The following is a 14,560-nucleotide window of genomic DNA, read 5'->3' on the forward strand; positions in this document are numbered from 1 at the left end:
ACAATCCATCTCCGCATCTGACTGGACGGAGGAGCGTGTCAGTGTCATCACACGGCAGCAGCAGCTGCCTCCTCGTCCTCGTATGCACAGAGAGGAGCTGACAGCTGGTTGCAGCTAGGGGGAGCTCCAGCACACGGCTGCTCACAGGGACTTCCATGGAGCTGGGCTGGCTGGCTGAAGCTCTCTCTTCCTCCGTCCTGCTAATATCAGGTAGGCACTGGCATCACCTGCCTCCAGCTGCTGTATTGTCTGTGTGTGTGTGTGTGTGTGTGTGTGTGTGTGTGGGGGGGGGTGTATGTGTGTGTGTGTGTGTGTGGGGAGGGGGGGGGGTGATTTCCAGGGGTATCTTTAATAAATGTTGGGAGCACTGTGTTTATGTGTGTGAATGGTTTTAAGTGAGGTGTGTATGTCTGTGTTTTTTAAAGGAAAGTTGTGTGTTTACGTAAAAGAGGCATGTATGTGTGTGTGTGTGTAAGTTAAAGTGGCATGTGTGTGTATTATTGTGCATGTGTAAGTGAAAGTGTTGTGTGTGTGTAATTGTGTGTGTATAAATGAAATAGGCATGTGTGTGTGTATTTGTGTGTGTAAGTGAAAGTGATGTGTGTAAGTGAACGTGGCATCTGTGTGTGTGTGTGTGTAAGTGAAAGAGGCATGTGTGTGTGTAATTGTGCATGTGTAAGTGAAAGTGACATGTGTGTGGGTGTAATTGTGTGTAAGTGAAAGTGGCTTGTGTGTTTGTGTGTAAGTGAAAGTGACGTGTGTGTGTGTGTCTAATTGTGTGTAAGTGAAAGTGGCGTGTGTGTGTGTGTAACTGAAAGTGGCATGTGTGTGTAATTGTGTGTAAGTGACGTGTGTGTGTGTAATTGTGTGTAAGTGAAAAAGGTGTGTGTGTAAGTGAAAGCGGCGTGTGTGTAAGTGAAAAAGGTGTGTGTGTGCGTGTGTAAGTGAAACAGGCACATGTGTTTAAGTGAAAATGGTGTGTGTAAGTGAAAAGGCGTGTGTGTGTGTAAGTGAAAGAGGCATGTGTGGTTTTGTGAAAAAGGCACGTATAAGTGAAAAAGGCATGTGTAAGTGAAAAAGGCATGTGTGTGTAACTGAAAAAGGCATGTGTGTAAGTGAGAAAGATGTGTGTGTGTAAGAGAAAAAGGCGTGTGTGTGTAAGTGAAAGAGGCATGTATGTGTGTAAGTGAAAAAGGCGTGTAAGTGAAAAAGGCATGTGTGTGTGGGTTTTCATGAGAGGCATGTGAGTTAGTGTTAGTGAAAGAGGCATGTGTGTGTAAGTGAAAGAGGCGTGTGTGTAAGTGAAAGAGGTGTGTATGTGGGTTTATGTGAGAGGCATGTGTGTGTGGGTTTGCGTGAGAGGCATGTGTGTGTAATTAAAAGAGACGTGTGTGTGTGTGTAAGTGAAAGAGGTGTGTATGTGGGTTTATGTGAGAGGCATGTGTGTGTGGGTTTGCGTGAGAGGCATGTGTGTGTAATTAAAAGAGACGTGTGTTTGTGTGTAAGTGAAAGTCATGTGTGTGTGTAAGTGAAAGAGGCGTGTGTGTGTAAGTAAAAGAAGCGTATGTGTGCAAGTGAAAGAGGCGTGTGGGTTAGTGAAAAAGGCATGTTTGTGTAACTGAAAGAGGTGTGTGTGTTTTAAGTGAAAAAGGCATGTGTGTGCAAGGAAAAGAGGCATGTGTGTGTAAGTGAAAGAGGTGTGTGTGTATGTCTATACTACTATTGTGAAAGGCATCTGAGTACGCTGCCACTGTTCACCCTGAGTACCAGATATCTACATATGGCGTATACTCAGGGCCGGATTAACAATGGGGCGGGTGGAGCTGCAGCTCCAGGCCCACCCATCACAATAGGCCCATAGCGTCTGCTGTGCTGCTGCAGCCAGGAATTTTGTTTCCTTGCTACAGTAGCTTGCAAGTGACGGCATGAAGCTCCGCACTCTCCTGCGCGCAGTTACATGTTGTAAGCAGCCACACTTGGGCAGGGAAAGCAGGAAATCGGAAGGGGGCAGGGCTACACGGGGTCCAGGGGGCGGAGCTACACGGGACACTCAGGCTTCCTGCCTGCTGCTGAAATGGCTGCTGCTGCTGTGAGAGCCGAGGGAGAGTAGAAGCTGCTGCACATCCAGCTACAGCCCAGCCAGTGCGAGTACACTCTGCTGTAGTGTGTAAGGTAAGTGTGAGTTGGGGGGGGAATTGTATGTGTGTGTGTGATTTGTGTATGTATTTGTGAGCTTCAGTGTGTGACTTCCATGTGAACTTCTATATATGTGTGTGTCTTGCATGTGAGCTTCTGCATGGGTTAGGATTTATTATAGTGCAAGGGTGAGAGAGTGTGTGAGAGTAATAGAGCGCCAGCGGAGGGGTGTGATAAAGCGCAGTGGGAGGGAGTGTGTGACTGCGGTAAAGCGCAGGAAGGAGTGTGATAAAGCACGGGGGGAGGGAGTGTCATAGAGCTCGGGGGAGGGAGTGTGATATAGCGCACGGGGGGAGGAAATGTGATATAGCGCACGGGGGAAGGGAGTGTATAACTGATAAAGCGCAGGAGGGAGTGTGATAAAGCACGGCGAGAGGGAGTGTGATAAAGCACAGGGGGAGGGAGTGTCATAGAGCACGGGGGGAGGGAGTGTGATAAAGCACGGCGAGAGGGAGTGTGATAAAGCACAGGGGGGGTGAGTGTGATAAAGCACAGGGGGAGGGAGTGTCATAGAGCACGGGGGGAGGGAGTGTCATAGAGCACGTCGGGAGGGAGTGTGATAAAGCACAGGGTGCAGAGGAAGGGAGTGTGTGACAAAGCAGGGGGAGGGAGTGTGTGAGTGTGACAAAGCATGGGGAGGGAGTGTGTGAGTGTGACAAAGCAGGGGGAGAGAGTGTGTGAGTGTGATAGAGCATGGGGGAGGGAGTGTGTGACTGATAGAGCACGGGGGGAGGGAGTGTGTGATATAGCGCAGGGGGAGGGAGTGTGAGTGTGATAAAGTGCAGGGGCCGGAGTGTGTGAGTGTAATAGATTGCGGGGGGAGGGAGTGTGCGAATGTGGTACAGCGTGGGGGGAAGGAGTGTGGTAAAGTGCAGGCCGCCGGGGGAGGGAGTGTGTCTGTGTGATACAACGCAGGCCGCAGGGGGAGGGAGTGTGTCTGTGATACAACGCAGGCCGTGGGGGGAGGGAGTGTGTCTGTGTGATACAATGCAGGCCGCGGGGGGAGGGAGTGTGTCTGTGATACAACGCAGGCCGCGGGGGGAGGGAGTGTGTCTGTGATACAATGCAGGCCGCAGGGGGAGGGAGTGTGTCTGTGATACAATGCAGGCCGCGGGGGGAGGGAGTGTGTCTGTGTGATAAAAACAAAAGCCTGCCCCCCTGCTTCCCAAAAATATTTTGTGTGTATAACACCAAAATATAATGGCCCTCATTCCGAGTTGATCGGTCGCAAGGCGAATTTAGCAGAGTTACACACGCTAAGCCTACGCCTACTGGGAGTGTATCTTAGCTTCTTAAAATTGCGACCGATGTAATCGCAATATTGCGATTACAAACTACTTTGCAGTTTCTGAGTAACTTCAACCTTACTCTGCCTGTGCGATCAGTTCAGTGCTTGTCGTTCCTGGTTTGACGTCACAAACACACCCAGCGTTCGCTCAGACACTCCCCCGTTTCTCCAGCCACTCCTGCTTTTTTTCCGGAAACGGTAGCGTTTTCATCCACACGCCCATAAAACGCCGTGTTTCCGCCCAGTAACACCCATTTCCTGTCAATCACATTACGATCGCCGGAGCGATGAAAAAGCCGTGAGTAAAAATACTATCTTCATTGTTAAATTACTTGGCGCAGTCGCAGTGCGAATATTGCGCATGCGTACTAAGCGGATTTTCATTGCGATGCGATGAAAAATACCGAGCGAACGACTCGGAATGAGGGCCAATATACAGATAGTCCTCTCATTTTGCTTTATACATTTCTCTGACGTCCTAAGTGGATGCTGGGGACTCCGTCAGGACCATGGGGAATAGCGGCTCCGCAGGAGACAGGGCACAAAAGTAAAAGCTTTAGGATCAGGTGGTGTGCACTGGCTCCTCCCCCTATGACCCTCCTCCAAGCCTCAGTTAGGTTTTTGTGCCCGGCCGAGAAGGGTGCAATCTAGGTGGCTCTCCTAAAGAGCTGCTTAGAGTAAAAGTTTTGTTAGGTTTTTTATTTTCAGTGAGTCCTGCTGGCAACAGGCTCACTGCAACGAGGGACTTAGGGGAGAAGAAGTGAACTCACCAGCGTGCAGGATGGATTGGCTTCGTAGGCTACTGGACACTAGCTCCAGAGGGACGATCACAGGTACAGCCTGGATGGGTCACCGGAGCCGCGCCGCCGACCCCCTTGCAGATGCTGAAGAGAGAAGAGGTCCAGAAATCGGCGGCTGAAGACTTCTCAGTCTTCATGAGGTAGCGCACAGCACTGCAGCTGTGCGCCATTGCTCTCAGCACACTTCACACCAACGGTCACTGAGGGTGCAGGGCGCTTGGGGGGGCGCCCTGGGCAGCAATGAAAGTACCTATGCTGGCTAAAAATACATCACATATAGCCCCTGGGGCTATATGGATGTATTTAACCCCTGCCAGGTTGTCAGAAAAACGGGAGAAGAAGCCCGCCGAAAAGGGGGCGGGGCCTATTCTCCTCAGCACACAGCGCCATTTTCCTACACAGCTCCGCTGCTAGGAAGGCTCCCAGGCTCTCCCCTGCACTGCACTACAGAAACAGGGTTAAAACAGAGAGGGGGGGCACTTATTTGGCGATATTATTATATATTAAGATGCTATAAGGGAAAACACTTATATAAGGTTGTCCCTGTATAATATAGCGTTTTGGTGTGTGCTGGCAAACTCTCCCTCTGTCTCCCCAAAGGGCTAGTGGGGTCCTGTCCTCTATCAGAGCATTCCCTGTGTGTGTGCTGTGTGTCGGTACGTGTGTGTCGACATGTATGAGGACGATGTTGGTGAGGAGGCGGAGCAATTGCCTGTAATGGTGATGTCACTCTCTAGGGAGTCGACACCGGAATGGATGGCTTATTTAGGGAATTACGTGATAATGTCAACACGCTGCAAGGTCGGTTGACGACATGAGACGGCCGGCAAACCAATTAGTACCTGTCCAGGCGTCTCAAACACCGTCAGGGGCTTTAAAATGCTCATTTACCTCAGTCGGTCGACACAGACACAGACACGGACACTGACTCCAGTGTCGACGGTGAAGAAACAAACGTATTTTCCATTTGGGCCACACGTTACATGTTAAGGGCAATGAAGGAGGTGTTACATATTTCTGATACTACAAGTACCACAAAAGAGGGTATTATGTGGGGTGTGAAAAAACTACCTGTAGTTTTTCCTGAATCAGATAAATTAAATGAAGTGTGTGATGATGCGTGGGTTTTCCCCGATAGAAAATTATTGGCGTTATACCCTTTCCCGCCAGAAGTTAGGGCGCGTTGGGAAACACCCCTTAGGGTGGATAAGGCGCTCACACGCTTATCAAAACAAGTGGCGTTACCGTCTCCAGATACGGCCGCCCTCAAGGAGCCAGCTGATAGGAGGCTGGAAAATATCCTAAAAAGTATATACACACATACTGGTGTTATACTGCGACCAGCGATCGCCTCAGCCTGGATGTGCAGCGCTGGGGTGGCTTGGTCGAATTCCCTGACTGAAAATATTGATACCCTTGACAGGGACAGTATTTTATTGACTATAGCGCATTTAAAGGATGCATTTCTATATATGCGAGATGCACAGAGGGATATTTGCACTCTGGCATCAAGAGTAAGTGCGATGTCCATATCTGCCAGAAGATGTTTATGGACACGACAGTGGTCAGGTGATGCAGATTCCAAACGGCACATGGAAGTATTGCCGTATAAAGGGGAGGAGTTATTTGGGGTCGGTCCATCGGACCTGGTGGCCACGGCAACAGCTGGAAAATCCACCTTTTTTACCCCAAGTCACATCTCAGCAGAAAAAGACACCGTCTTTTCAGCCTCAGTCCTTTCGTCCCCATAAGGGCAAGCAGGCAAAAGGCCAGTCATATCTGCCCAGGGATAGAGGAAAGGGAAGAAGACTGCAGCAGGCAGCCCATTCCCAGGAACAGAAGCCCTCCACCGCTTTTGCCAAGTCCTCAGCATAACGCTGGGGCCGTACAGGACTCAGGTGCGGTGGGGGGTCGTCTCAAGAGTTTCAGCGCGCAGTGGGCTCACTCGCAAGTGGACCCCTGGATCCTACAAGTAGTATCCCAGGGGTACAGATTGGAAATTCGAGACGTCTCCCCCTCGCAGGTTCCTGAAGTCTGCTTTACCAACGTCTCCTCCGACAGGGAGGCAGTATTGGAAACAATTCACAAGCTGTATTCCCAGCAGGTGATAATCAAAGTACCCCTCCTACAACAAGGAAAGGGGTATTATTCCACACTATATTGTGGTACTGAAGCCAGACGGCTCGGTGAGACCTATTCTAAATCTGAAATATTTGAACACTTACATACAAAGGTTCAAATCAAGATGAAGTCACTCAGAGCAGTGATAGCGAACCAGGAAGAAGGGGACTATATGGTGTCCCTGGACATCAAGGATGCTTACCTCCATGTCCCAATTTGCCCTTCTCACCAAGGGTACCTCAGGTTCGTGGTACAAAACTGTCACTATCAGTTTCAGACGCTGCCGTTTGGATTGTCCACGGCACCCCGGGTCTTTACCAAGGTACTGGCCGAAATAATGATTCTTCTTCAAAGAAAAGGCGTCTTAATTATCCCTTACTTGGACGATCTCCTGATAAGGGCAAGGTCCAGAGAACAGTGGGAGGTCGGAGTAGCACTATCTCAAGTAGTTCTACGACAGCACGGGTGGATTCTAAATATTCCAAAATCGCAGCTGTCTCCGACGACACGTCTGCTGTTCCTAGGGATGATTCTGGACACAGTCCAGAAAAAGGTGTTTCTCCCGGAGGAGAAAGCCAGGGAGTTATCCGAGCTAGTCAGGAACCTCCTAAAACCAGGAAAAGTGTCAGTGCATCATTGCACAAGGGTCCTGGGAAAAATGGTGGCTTCTTACGAAGCGATTCCATTCGGCAGATTTCACGCAAGAACTTTTCAGTGGGATCTGCTGGAAAAATGGTCCGGATCGCATCTTCAGATGCATCAGCGGATAACCCTGTCTCCAAGGACAAGGGTGTCTCTTCTGTGGTTGCTGCAGAGTGCTCATCTACTAAAGGGCCACAGATTCGGCATTCAGGACTGGGTCCTGGTGACCACGGATGCCAGCCTGAAAGGCTGGGGAGCAGTCACACAAGGAAAAAATTTCCAGGGAGTGTGATCAAGTCTGGAGACTTCTCTCCACATAAATGTACTGGAGCTAAGAGCAATTTACAATGCTCTAAGCTTAGCAAGACCTCTGCTTCAAGGTCAGCCGGTATTGATCCAGTGGGACAACATCGCGGCAGTCGCCCACGTAAACAGACAGGGCGGCACAAGAAGCAGGAGGGCAATGGCAGAAACTGCAAGGATTCTTCGCTGGGCGGAAAATCATGTGATAGCACTGTCAGCAGTGTTCATTCCGGGAGTGGACAACTGGGAAGCAGACTTCCTCAGCACGACCTCCACCCGGGAGAGTGGGGACTTCATCGGGAAGTCTTCCACATGATTGTGAACCGTTGGGAAAGACCAAAGGTGGACATGATGGCGTCCCGCCTGAACAAAAAACTGGACAGGTATTGCGCCAGGTCAAGAGACCCTCAGGCAATAGCTGTGGACGTTCTGGTAACACCGTGGGTGTACCAGTCGGTGTATGTGTTCCCTCCTCTGCTTCTCATACCTAAGGTACTGAGAATTATAAGACGTAGAGGAGTAAGAACTATACTCGTGGCTCCGGATTGGCCAAGAAGGACTTGGTACCCGGAACTTCAAGAGATGCTCACAGAGGACTCATGGCCTCTGCCGCTAAGAAGGGACTTGCTTCAGCAAGTACCATGTCTGTTCCAAGACTTACCGCGGCTGCGTTTGATGGCATGGCGGTTGAACGCCGGATCCTAAGGGAAAAAGGCATTCCGGAAGAGGTCATTCCTACCCTGGTCAAAGCCAGGAAGGAGGTGACCGCACAACATTATCACCACATGTGGCGAAAATATGTTGCGTGGTGTGAGGCCAGGAAGGCCCCACGAAGAAATTTCAACTCGGTCGATTCCTGCATTTCCTGCAAACAGGAGTGTCTATGGGCCTCAAATTGGGGTCCATTAAGGTTCAAATTTCGGCCCTGTCGTTTTTCTTCCAGAAAGAATTGGCTTCAGTTTCCTGAAGTCCAGAAGTTTGTCAAGGGAGTACTGCATATACAACCCCCTTTTGTGCCTCCAGTGGCACTGTGGGATCTCAACGTAGTTCTGGGATTCCTCAAATCACATTGGTTTAAACCGCTCAAATCTGTTGATTTGAAATATCTCACATGGAAAGTGACCATGATGTTGGCCCTGGCCTCGGCCAGGCGAGTGTCAGAATTGGCGGCTTTGTCTCACAAAAGCCCATATCTGATTGTCCATTCGGACAGGGCAGAGCTGCGGACTCGTCCCCAGTTTCTCCCTAAGGTGGTGTCAGCGTTTCACCTGAACCAGCTTATTGTGGTACCTGCGGCTACTAGGGACTTGGAGGACTCCAAGTTGCTAGATGTTGTCAGGGCCCTGAAAATATAGGTTTCCAGGACGGCTGGAGTCAGGAAAACTGACTTGCTGTTATCCTGTATGCACCCAACAAACTGGGTGCTCTTGCTTCTAAGCAGACGATTGCTAGTTGGATGTGTAGTACAATTCAGCTTGCACATTCTGTGGCAGGCCTGTCACAGCCAAAATATGTAAATGCCCATTCCACAAGGAAGGTGGGCTCATCTTGGGCGGCTGCCCGAGGGGTCTCGGCTTTACAACTTTGCCGAGCTGCTACTTGGTCAGGGGCACACCCTGGCTGAGGAGGACCTGGAGTTCTCTCACTCGGTGCTGCAGAGTAATCTGCACTCTCCCGCCCGTTTGGGAGCTTTGGTATAATCCCCATGGTCCTGACGGAGTCCCCAGCATCCACTTAGGACGTCAGAGAAAATAAGAATTTACTTACCGATAATTCTATTTCTCGTAGTCCGTAGTGGATGCTGGGCGCCCATCCCAAGTGCGGATTGTCTGCAATACTTGTACATAGTTATTGTTACAAAAATCGGGTTATTATTGTTGTGAGCCATCTTTTCAGAGGCTCCGCTGTTATCATGCTGTTAACTGGGTTCAGATCACAGGTTGTACAGTGTGATTGGTGTGGCTGGTATGAGTCTTACCCGGGATTCAAAATCCTTCCTTATTGTGTACGCTCGTCCGGGCACAGTATCCTAACTGAGGCTTGGAGGAGGGTCATAGGGGGAGGAGCCAGTGCACACCACCTGATCCTAAAGCTTTTACTTTTGTGCCCTGTCTCCTGCGGAGCCGCTATTCCCCATGGTCCTGACGGAGTCCCCAGCATCCACTACGGACTTCGAGAAATAGAATTATCGGTAAGTAAATTCTTATTTTTAACACCATTAATACGGGATCCTGTCGGGGTCCCGCCAGTCAAAATACCGATGCCAGAATCCCGACAGTACTCGGAAAGTCAGCGCCGGGATCCCGACATTGATCAGTATCCCGGCGCCAGAATCCCGAACGATGATTACAGAGACCACCAGAGAAAGAAACTTCACTCCCCCTGTCACTGCCCCCCCGCTGCCGGGTCGCCCGTCGGCCGTATCCGCCGTCGGGCAGCTCGGCAGCGGATCGCATAGTGTGTAGGGCCCATTAGGGTTAGGATGTGGTGGGTGGGGGGTTAGGTTTAGGCTACGGGAAAGGTGGGTTAGGGATCAGGGTTAGCTTAGTTAATTAGTTCATGTTGGTATTTTCACAGCTGGCATCCCAACCGTCTGGATCCTAATACCAACCCCATTAAAACATATATAATAACCCAAAATTTGGGCCTTATTCTGAGTCAAAGTCGGGCACATCCGCGTGTGCCTCTTTTGCCGCTGTAGCGTTTGCGACTTTATGCTAATATTGGTACAAGCACGTCTTTGGTGTACAGCCGTACATATGCAAGCAGTGACATGTCCACTTTCAGCTTCTTTAGACATTGCAAACCCTCTTGGCGCATCTTGAAACACAAACTTGAAAACCTGCACCTGCCCCATGCTAGGTGCAGATCTCTGACAGACTACTGCCTCCAAAGATTAATCATCTGATTCCGCTACAACTGCAGTGACACTCCTATAACATGTCCTTAAGATGGTGCGTCTCCGTGTGTCTTATGCCAGTGGTTCTCAAACTGTGCGCCGTGGCACCCTGGGGTGAAGTGAGCCTCTTGCAGGGGTGCGTTGGATTGGTGGTCCAGAACCAATTCAGATTAATTTATGGACAATGTAATAGGCAATCTATCTATGGGGTATATTCAATTCAAACCGGATCTATTCCGACATGAATTTGTCGGAATGGATCTGACAGAACCTATTCAATGCGGCCAAATCCGATCAGATTTGACCGTTCCTGTCATCTCAATCCGAGAGCAGCAGGGAGACAGGGGGTGAGCAGCGGAGAGACATCGGGGAGACGGGGGAGAGCAGCGGCTACAGCAGTTTAGCCGGAGGAAGGGGCACAGCCGCCAGACCTCACCGCAGCGTCCCGGCTCCAGCAAGCAAGACCTCGCTTGCTGGAGCGGGTGGACGCTGTCGTGAGCGGCGGCAGTGCCCCTTCCTCCTGCATATGCTTTGCTGTAGCCGCTGCTCTCCCCCGTCTCCTCCTCTCAGCTCCCTCAATGTCCCTTATCTCAATCCGACTTTTTTTAAAGTCGGATTGAGATGGTCGGTAAGGGAGCCAAAACCTGTCGGATTTGGCCCCGTTTCCGACAGAAACACACGGATCGGCAGCTATAATTTTGGGATACATTGAATAGGTCGGAACCCCTTCCGACCTAAAAAAGTTGAAAACTGCTGTCTTTCCGACAGACGGCAGCTTTCGACTTCAATTGAATATACCCCAATGTGTGTGTGTGTGTGTGTGTGTGTGTGTGTGTGTGAATGTATGTATGTACACATAATACTATATGCTGGGTCACCTCAGTCTTCCCCCTGTTCTGCCCTGTCCAGGCGACACCCTCCCTCCAACCCCACACCCTCTATCCACAATTCCTGATATATCTTCTTAGTATAACTACTTATTAGAAAGGTAAAAGTCTTTGTTTTTTGGGTTTTTTTTTTACATATAAAAAGATTTCACATTCATGACATCCCTGAGCAACATGTAGCCTCTTTCGTAGAGAGGATTCATATTTATGTCATCACTAAGCACCATTTTCCATATTACAGTCACATTAACAAGAGATGTCTTCCTTAGTTCATTTGTAGATTCTCACATTACACTATTGATATCATTGAAGAAGTGAGGGAGATTGAGGTTTTTCAAGTTAGGCGCTAGTCACACCCCCTGTGCAGACCACACCCTCACATCAACCACACCCCCAACATTACTAGCCACACCCCCATAGTGTTTTCACATACCCTGCCGTGGCATAAAATAGGCCCTTCATAAATTTCAGCTCCAGGCCCATATGGACCTTAATCTGGCACTGCATATACTGTATGTGTTTGGGGGGGGGGGGGGAGGGGGGCACCAACATTTTATCATGCCTCCAGGCGACTGGGGCGAACTTACGCCACTGATCCCTGAGAGAGGTTGGGCCATTCTCCCCCTAAGTCCCACGAAGCAGGCAGGCTGGTGCCATCCAGTCCTGTCTGAAAATAACAAGCTTTTAAAATAAATGCAGAAAACGCTTCAGGAGCTTCCAGAGATGTGACCGGCTCCTCCAGACACATTTTCTAAAAACTGAGTCTGGTAGGAGGGGCATAGAGGGAGGAGCCAGCACACACAATCAAACTTCTATAGTGCCCATGGCTCCTAGTGGACCCATCTATACCCCATGGTATTAAATGGATTCCCAGTATCCCCTAAGACGTAAGAGAAAAGGGATGGGCACCCGATTACAGCGACAATTGAATTAGTATGACAGGTGACCAATGACCATTAGTTTCGGGGCCCGTTAAAACACTTGAATTGCCCCAAAGAGCTTTTTATAAGTAACTCTAACAGTTCATCTGGATCCAAGAAGCTAAAGATTATACTCTTTGGGAATTTGTGCAGACACGCTATTGATTAAGGGCTTCTATTGCATCCAAGTGAATTATTCCTTATTAGACCATACTTATTAACAATGAAACATGTTGAATATGCATTATATTATATACCACTTGTGGACTCCCAAAAGCTAATAATATACATAATCAGACAGCAGTAGAGACTGAGTAATCAAAATGTAAATATTCAATGAATGGCACACTACTAAACACATGTATTGTTCATTTATTCCAGTATAATTCCAGCAATTAAAATATTATTGCAGATAAAATCCACGTAGATTGGTTTTAATGGATTTTTCATAAATAATTAAGGTTATGGATTTTATTTTCCACAGAGAAAAATTGATCAAGGTCATGAAATGTACAGTGTAATCACATTACAGATAGCAAGTAGAAGCATTAGCATATGCTGACATTATAATTCAGTGTTTCTTTCATTTCATATAAATAATAACACCTGTGATTTACTGATGAGTGATCCGAAGGCAGATGCAGGGTTCTCACATATGATTATTCTCACTCAGCAAATGGTGATGTAAACTCAGGGACTTATAACCAGAGTTAGGAAGAAAATAGGATTTTAATTACCTACCGGTAAATCCTTTTCTCGTAGTCCATAGGGGATACTGGGAATCCATTTAGTACCATGGGGTATAGACGAGTCCACTAGGAGCCATGGGCACTATAGATGTTTGATTAGGTGTGCTGGCTCCTCCCTCTATGCCCCTTCTACCAGACTCAGTCTAGGAAACTGTGCCCGAGGAGACGGACATACTATGAGAGAAGGCTATAGAAAAAGGAAAGTGGTGACATTTCGAACCAGCACAACCATAACAAGAGGAAAGCCATGCTAACCAAAACTCGATGGAAAAAGCAGTATTTTCAGGTGAGCGCAGTAATGAAAATAGCGCTGCCTGGATCCAATAAAAAGAAGATAAACACTAATCTTCAATATATATGGAGAAAAATGGTGATATGGGATCCCTGGCGCATAACCTTCATAGCTTGTTTTGTACAATATATGTTTTTAACATGGTATACGTATATCTGTTTTAATAAATGTTATGCTTGTGTGTTTAAAAATGCACATGGTGGTTCATTGATTCAGCACTATTAAGTGTATTATACATCTATGAAGGTTATGCGCCAGGGATCCCATATCACCATTTTTCTCCATGCTAACCAAAACTTGCAAACAGGAACAGCAGCAGCTGAACCAAACAACATTACTTAACCAAGTAACAGTGCAGGAAGAACGAAGCACTGGGCGCCCAGAATCCCCTATGGACTATGAGAAAAGGATTTACCAGTAGGCAATTAAAATCCTATTTTCTCTTACGTCCTAGGGGATACTGGGAATCCATTTAGTACCATGGGGAAGTACCAAAGCTCCCAAACCGTCTGGGAGAGTGCTGAGGTTCCTGCAGAACTGATTGACCAAACTGAAGGTCATCAAAGGCTAGGAAGAACGAAGCACCGGGCGGGCACCCAGAATCCCCTACGGATTACGAGAAAAGGATTTACCGGAAGGTAATTAAAATCCTATTTTCTCTTACGTCTTAGGGGATACTGGGAATCCATTTAGTACCATGGGGAAGTACCAAAGCTCCCAAACCGGGTGGGAGAGTGCTGAGGTTCCTGTAGAAATGATTGACCAAACTGAAGGTCCTCAGAGGCCAATGTATCGAACTTGTAAAACTTAGCAAACGTGTTCGTACCTGACCAAGTAGCTGCTCGGCAGAGCTGTAAAGCCGAGACACCCCGGGCAGTCGCCCAAGAAGAACCCACCGGCCTAGTAGAGTGGGCCTGTACAGATTTTGCAACCGGCAAGCCTGCAGTGGAATAAGCATGCTGGATAGTGAGCCTGATCCAGCGTGCAATTGACTGCTTTGAAGCAGGACACCCAATGTTTTTGGGATCATAGAGAACGAACAGCGAGTCCGATTTCCTGTGACAAGCTGTTCTCTTTACGTACACCTTCAAAGCCCTCCCAACAGCCAAAGACTTTGAAGTAGCAGAGGTATCCGAAACAACCAGAACCACAATAGGTTGGTTTATGTGAAACGCAGACACCAGCTTTGGAAGAAATTGCTCATGAGTCCTGAGTTCAGCTCTGTCCTCATGCAAAATCAGGTAGGGGATCTTGTAAGACAACGCCCCCAACTCCGACACATGTCTTGCTGAAGCCAAGGCCAACAGTGTGACAGTCTTCCACGTAAGGTACTTTACGTCTACCTCCTGTAACGATTCAAACCAGTCTGATTGGAGGAACTGCAGCACCAACTTGAGATCCCAAGGTTCCCTGAGAGGCACAAAGGGAGGTTGTATGTGTAGAACACCTTTTAAGAACGTCTG

The sequence above is a fragment of the Pseudophryne corroboree genome, chromosome 5 (genome assembly GCF_028390025.1).
Source record: "Pseudophryne corroboree isolate aPseCor3 chromosome 5, aPseCor3.hap2, whole genome shotgun sequence".
Taxonomy (NCBI): domain Eukaryota; kingdom Metazoa; phylum Chordata; class Amphibia; order Anura; family Myobatrachidae; genus Pseudophryne; species Pseudophryne corroboree.